At 46.1% G+C, this 7,440-nt stretch overlaps 1 non-coding gene across 1 annotated transcript; it reads left to right on the top strand.

Moving 5' to 3' along the window:
• The first annotated feature begins 7,140 nt into the window (after window positions 1-7,140).
• On the top strand, window positions 7,141-7,212 carry trnam-cau (transfer RNA methionine (anticodon CAU)). The gene has a single exon. It is a non-coding gene; the product is annotated as a tRNA-Met (tRNA).
• The last annotated feature ends 228 nt before the right edge of the window (window positions 7,213-7,440 follow it).

Raw genomic sequence — 7,440 nt, 5'->3', positions numbered from 1 at the left:
GAGACAATCATTTCGACTGTCGATCTACCAGCTCTGAAGCTGCACTGAGACTCAGGATAGATGTGTGATGCCAGGGTCTGCAATCTGGTCAGAGCAATGCGAGCAAAGACCTTCCCCACAATACTTAGCAAGGAGATGCCTCGCTAATTGCTGCAGTCACTGCGATTCCCCCTTATTGTTGTACAAGGTGACAATGTTTGCATCACGCATGTTTTGAGGTGCAGATCTTTCCTTCCAACAGAGACACAGAAGTTCATGGAGATGCTGCAGTAGAGCCGCTTTTCCACTTTTGATGATTCCAGGTGGAATACCATCATTTCCCGGGGCTTTACCACTGGCAAGATGGTCAATGGCTTTGTTGAGCTCCACTATGGTGGGGTCACTGTCCAGCTCCTCCATGACAGGGAAGTCTGGAATGGCACTGAGAGCCACTTCAATGACAATATTCTCCGTTATGTAGAGTTTAAGGTAATGCTCCACTCACCTTTCCATCTGCTTGTTAACAGATGATTCCACTTTGACACCGCACTGAGACCTTGTGCATTGTTGTCTGAAAGAGCCTGATCGAGGATGTTGAGGAACTCCTGGGTCCTTTCTGGATCTGTGGTTCGTCAAGTGTTGATCTGAGGACGACTTTCTTCTTGGATGGATGAAGCTTCCTTGGCTGAAGCCTGACCGTGTTACACACCAGGGAGTGCTCAGTGTCACAGTCAGCGCTGTGATAGCTGTGAGTGATGAGGACACTGCTGAGGGTGGTATGTCTGGTGATGATAAGGTCTAGCTGGTGCCAGTGGTGTGATCGCAGATGTCTCCAGGACACCCTGTGGCACAGCTTGACCTGGAAGTAGCTGTTCATCACACAGAATCCATGGTGACAGCATAGCTCCAGCAACCTCTGTCCATTTTCATTCATCTTGCCAATCCCCTGGTGCTCTATGCTCGTTGGCCAAGCTGTAGTCAGTACCCAAGCTTGCGTTGAAGTCTCCTAGAAGGTACAGTCCCTCAGTGCTGGGAATTCTACTGATGGCAGTGTCAAGTGTCACATAGAATTGATCCTTGACATCTGGGGTGGAGGTGAGTGTCGGGACATAGATGCACATGAGATTAACTGGGCCCACGCTTGTTGACAAGTGAAGAGTAAGAAGTCTCTCTGAGCCTACTGTGGCTGGTTCACTCATCTCAAGTGGCGTGTTTTGCACTGTGAAAACCACTCCATGCTCACGAGTTGCCTCTTGGGCTTTCCCCTGCCAGAAGAAGGTGTAGTGTTTCTCTTTGAGGGATCCACTTTGGACGAGTCTAGTTTCTTGCAGCACAGCAATGTCCACATTGAGCCTTGTGAGTTCTTTGTCCATCAAAGCTGTCTTGTGTGTGTCATCAACCTGCAGAAGGGTGTCAGTAAGGCCAGGACACATGGTCCTCACATTCCAGCTTGTGATGCGAAGGACTGGTGTCTTCTTTGTTGAGCTTGTTTTTCTTGGTGCATTGATTATCGATCCGCCTGTTGAGAGATGACTCTCTAAGCTCCAAGCACCCATTGAAGCAAGCAGGTCGTGGCAGGACAGCACCTAACTGATTGGGGGCTGCCCAGCTTGGAGTGGGTGGCAGCTATCCAATGAGATGCGATGATCTCTTCAACTGTCAGAAGTAACCCCTGGCGCTCATACTCTGCACCAATTGAGTGAGAGCTTATAATCGGCAACCGTTTCTTCCCGTGTTGTGCTAATGTTTAAGCACAAATAGTGTCCTCTGCACAGCACGTTAGTACTGAACATAAAATGGCTCCTTTGGTCATGTGTTAATTATAAAATGGCTTTCTTGACCTTGTTAGTTATTACAATGGATACATTATAAAAATGGTCAAGTTAAACTAAGATCGAACTACCCAAGCTTACCTGCATCCTCCAGTCCTCTGGCAACATTCCCATATTTAAGGAGGATTGAAAGATTGTGGTTCGAGTCTCTGATATTTCCACCCTTACTTCCCTCAGCAACCCAGGATGCAGCCCATTCAAACTGGGTGACTTTTCCACTGTGAGAGCTGCCAACCTTGTAATTGTCTCCACTTTATCTATTTTCATCCTGTCCAATTTCTTCACTTCCTCCTCCTTTACTGTGACATTTGCAGCATCCGCTTATTTTGTGATACTTAATTAATGCCTCAGCCACACCCTCTGCCTCCACAGGATCTCCTAATTGACCCACCCTTTCATTGACTGTCCATATGTTGGTAAAAGACTTCAGTGTTCCCAGTTATGTGACCTGCTAATCTTTTCTCATACATTCTCTTGCTGATCTCATTTCCTTTTTCAGCTCTCCTCTGTACTTTCTATATTCTGCTTGTTTCTCCTGCATATTAATCCTCACATGATTTCGATATTAATGATTTTTGAACTATTTTGTTGAAGGATTGAGTTTTGTAAATTTCTCCCGAGCTCCCCTCATGATCAGGCAGAAAATTTAACTGCTGTGTTTTCAAACAGCAACAGCTTTATTTGAAAAACCATTGGGACAGGATTCAGGGTTTTAATCCAGTCACAAATCTGGTTCTGATGTCTTGTGGCTCCAGCTGTCACATGACCTGTCAGAGGATGACCTCATAATTGACCCAGTCATGGAGCTGTGGGTTGATGTTTAAATTGTTTCAAAATAATTTTCCAGAAGGACAATCAAAATGAATCGATATATAAAAGGTAGATTTTGTGAATTTGTGCTCCCAGTGGAAATCCCTGCAGAGTCTGCTGGTTTTCATATCCCCAATTCCCCACAGGAAGCTCTGTGTCGGAATCTGTATTCATTATATCAATATTATACAGAATCATTTCATGGGAGACGCCAGTGTGAATTGTAAACAGGTGGTTCAGTTTTAACTTTCAAAGTAACACAGAAGCAAAATACTGCAGATGCTGGAAATCTGAAATAAAAACAGAAAATGCTGGAAATACTCAGCAGGTCTGGCAGCACCTGTGGAGAGAGAAACAGAGTTAACGTTTCAGATCTGTGACCTTTCATCAGAACTGGGCTGAAATTGTCTGAGGGCCAAGTGGCCTCTTTCTGTGCCTTAAACTTTCTATGAGTTTAAGATTCTATGAGATTCTGGAATCAATTTCAGGGTCGATGACATTGCACTCTGTAAGGATAGGAAGATGGAGATTATTAAGTACAGTGCAAGAATATAGATACTTTTACATTATTTTAATCAAAATTGATTTAAACTTTGTGTTCACGAATCCTATCTTTTGATCACAATGACACTGATAACAATGGAAAAAGCAAGACTTCCATTTCACGACCACAGGACGTTGCAAAGCCTTTTACAGCCAATGAAGGACTTTCCAAGTGTAGTCACTGTAGTCATGTAGGAAACATGGTGGCCAATGTGCGCACAGCAAGCTCCCAGAAACAACAACGTGATAAAAACGAGATAATCTGTTTTGAAGTGATGTTGATTCAGGGTTAAACAATGACCAGCATCCCAGAAATAATTCCCCTTCTATTCTCTGAAATAGTGCCATGGTACCTTTAACATCCACCTGAGAGGGCAGAGGGATCCTCAGTTTTCTGCCTCACCTGAAAAACAGCATTTCTGATCGTGCAGCACTGCCTTCGTACTGAACTGGAGTGTCAGCCATTTTTAAAGGGCTGTTAGTCCTACTGGAAAATATTTAAAGGAAGATTAAATTAAATGAAATAAATACATTGCTTTTGCCTCTCTCCCATTCCCCCAATAACAGTTCAATTAATTATTTACCCTTCCCTCCCAAAACCTACCTTTACCATCTGACCTTCCGCCCAAAACTGCACAAACTGTAAACTATAACCCTTCCCACCATCCCCTACACCCATGACATTAATTTGACTCCGTCCCCCCACCCCTACACTGAGAAACTTTCCTTCTCCCCCCTCCCCACCAGTGTTGCACCTCATTTGCCCGGGTGGGGCTCCGAAGGCACGGCAGTGCCGGCCACTGGGCTGAAGATCGCAGCGGAACATCAGGAAGTGATGGGATAATAATTAATGCAGGTTTGTGGTCCCGTTGCCGAGCGGTGGAGGTCCCCCACAAGGCCTCGCCGTCGCCGGCAATATCGAGCCAGGCCCTGCCGGCGTTGAGGTCTGTGGCGGGTCTCATCCGGGGCCATCTTCAGGCGGCCCCCACCCCACACCCACCACAGATCTCGACGTCGAGGGCTCTATAGAATCCAGCCCATTGTTTCTGTCAATCTCAACTCCACAAGGATTTGTCTGTTAATTGTAGAAAAATTAAAGCTCTATAACCTTTTGATAAAAGGGGGTTTCAAATCCATTTCCAAACAAATGATAGTTCTCATTGTATCTAGAACATGTTTTCTTACATACAAACATACCAATTAGGAGCAGGAGTAGACCACTCGGCCCCTCGAGCCTGCTCCACCATTCAATAAGATCATGGCTGATCTGATTGCAACCTCAACTCCACATTCCCACCTGCCCCTGATAACCTTTCACCCCCTTGTTTATCAAGAATCTATCTACCTCTGTCTTAAAATATTTCAGAATTTCTGTCGTCCAGCAACTCTCACTTTATTTCCTGGATTTCACCTAAAAAATGTATTTCCACACTTTGGATATCCTGTACTTCATTCATGTTTTTGCTCTCTGGGGATTTCCCTTTAATTATATTCAGTGCTGGTATTTTACTGCCACACGCTGACTGAAAGTGTCCCAACTTTCTGCAGGAAAAACACTCAGCTTCTTTGGCGAGGCAGTTTTCCCACTTGTGTCTCTCTCGGCCACACCTACTGCAATTGGTTGCAGCTACCACTAGATGCTCTTCCCGTCTTTCTTGTCTTTTACCACTAATTTTTCCTTTTGTTTTCTTAACAAATTCAATTGAATCTGCAACTCTCGAGATCAGACTCTCCCTGTCCCCTCGAACAATGGATTGGTTAAACTTTCTAACCTCTGCTTGGCTGCTCAATTGATACTCTTTCGTTAATGTGAGATCAGCCCTGGACTGTAGATGATCTGAAAGGGTGTTGTCTAATACCCCGAACACAATCCTGTCTCCATTCAGCTCTTCCCTTAAGTTGCCGCATTCACAAACCTCCGTGAGATTGTACAAGTCATTGATAAATGAATGAATACTCTCCCCTTTCTGTTTTGTACGCTTATTAAATTCAAAGTGATTCCTGACAATGCAGCAGCCAGCCGACGTCATCAGAGCGCTCCAAGCTCGCACATGCACGAACAGTCTCCTGCGCTCTGAGATACTGTGCATGCTCAGCCTACGTCTTCCAGGACGAAGTGGCGCATGCGCGGGAAAACTCTCTACCCCCTCTCAGCCACTCACTCCAGGCCGCTCACTGCCCGCTCCTCGCTACCCCGCTCCCCCGCCCTCCGGCCGCTTGCTACCCCCACCACCCCCGCACTGCCCTCTCTGCGTCCACTCACGCCCCGCTTCCCCCCCACGTCCCTCCAGACACTAGCTCTAAGCCATGCTGCTTACCTCCTCTCGGCCTCTCGCTCCAATATTCGATCATTCTTCACCGCACCACCCGATAAAGCAAGGCGAGCCTCGAGGGGTGATGGGGCAATGTTGGAGCGAGTGGCCGAGAGGAGGGAAGCGGCAGAGCCCATGGCCTGGAGTGTGAGCAGCCAGAGAGCAGGATGGGGGTGGTGGCGGGTGAAGCGGGGAGTGAGCAGTCAGAGAGTGGGATGGGGGGAAGCGGGGAATGATCGTCCGGAGAATGGGATGGCACTGTTTAAAGGGGATTTGAGGAAAAAATGTTTCACTTCGAGGGTGGTTGGAATCTGGAACACATTGCCTGAAGGAGTGGTAGAGGCAGGAACCCTCACAACATTTAAGAAGTATTTAGATGAGAACTCAAAACGCCACAGAATACAAGGCTACGGCCACGTGCTGGAAAATGGGATTCGAATAGATCGGTACTTGATGGCCGGCACAGACACGATGGCCGAAGGGCCTGTTTCTGTCCTGTATAAGTCTATGACTCTATGAAACCTCACTGAATTACAGAGGTTGTGCAGCACTGTCAGAGGTGCTGTCCTTCTGATGAGACTACAAACAGCGCAACGTTCTCCGAGTATCAACCAAAACATGTCCATTGTGTAGATATGTGCCATATTTGCTTATGAAGTGACAGTCACTGCTCCGAAAGTAATTCACTTTCGGTGAATTAAGATGACTTGGTACTATATAATGCACAAGAAGGAGCGGGGGACTGTTGGGGGTGGGACGGAGGCGGCGATGGCAACCTTTGAGGGGATTTTTGGGTCGAAGTTGTTTTCTGTGATAAATTGAGGAGCTCCATCTTTAAGCCTGGCAGCTGCCTGAATGTCACAGACAGTGACGTTTCAGTGGAAGAGGCTGCATTTGCGCATGTGCTAGTACAGCGTCACCTGGTGGTTGCGTTGTCAGCAAATGCAGCGTTTTAACTTTGGCTCCACGATGACATTTTTTTCCTCAATTAAAATAGGTTGAGTGCCTTAATAACTTCTTCACATGTTGCCTTCTGTTCTTCATGAGGATGTTGCCTGCACACTCCCTTCATTGCAGACAATAGCGTACTGACCTGCTCCATGTCTGGCTTCTGCACGAGACCCAATGCAGTACGATACCTTGCAAACCTCTGGAACCATCTCGGCCAGTCCTCGGCTTGGTTCAGTCCAGTGACCTTTTCAAAGGTACAGGCAAAGATTTCGCCATCTTCGCTTTGGTTTACTGTGGCCCCCATATAATATTCTGATATCTGTCAAGGCAGAATTTATAAGAATCTGACGGTTAAAATAACCTGAGTTTACTCTGCACATCTTGCATTGAAGGTTTCATCTCCAACACTCCATGAGGTGCCGTACAGATTATATTACAGCACTTCCTGTGATGATGCACATAGTCTATTTATATAATCTGCCCAGTAACAACCCAATGTCCACTCATATTATTGTACAGATGTGAGAAAAGCTGAGGATGGGAATGGAATGTCTGAATGAAGATTTCATGATGCTGATGATGGAAATGAGGCTGATCTGTTCCCCATTCCACGATCCCTCTTCATTTCTGTGCATGTTTCTCGATGCTGTTTCAACCAAATTGAAAAAGAATCACAATTCCTCCTCTGGAGCCTCAGGTACCCATTCAGGAAAGACATGGTGGCCAAGTGGTAAGGCGTCAGTCTCATAAACTGAAGATCACGGGTTCAATCCCTGTCCATGCCTGATGATTAGTTTATCACTTTAAATGTGATGTTTCCAGAAAAGATGTCCATTGCATTTGTATCGGCCATCTGGAAATCAGTGTCATGTTGCACTTTATCCTGGACACTGGGAAGAACATGACAAGAAGCCACATGGTTCCTCGAGCCTTCTCTGCCATTGATGGTTTGAAAATAACTGAGGTCCAAGCACAGAACCTTATTACTGTGCATTTGCTTGATATTTAACAGA

The sequence above is a fragment of the Heterodontus francisci genome, unplaced genomic scaffold, assembly GCF_036365525.1.
Source record: "Heterodontus francisci isolate sHetFra1 unplaced genomic scaffold, sHetFra1.hap1 HAP1_SCAFFOLD_102, whole genome shotgun sequence".
Classification (NCBI taxonomy): Eukaryota; Metazoa; Chordata; class Chondrichthyes; order Heterodontiformes; family Heterodontidae; genus Heterodontus; species Heterodontus francisci.
Note: the sequence above shows the minus strand (reverse complement) of the source record. Positions and strands in the feature narration are given on the sequence as shown.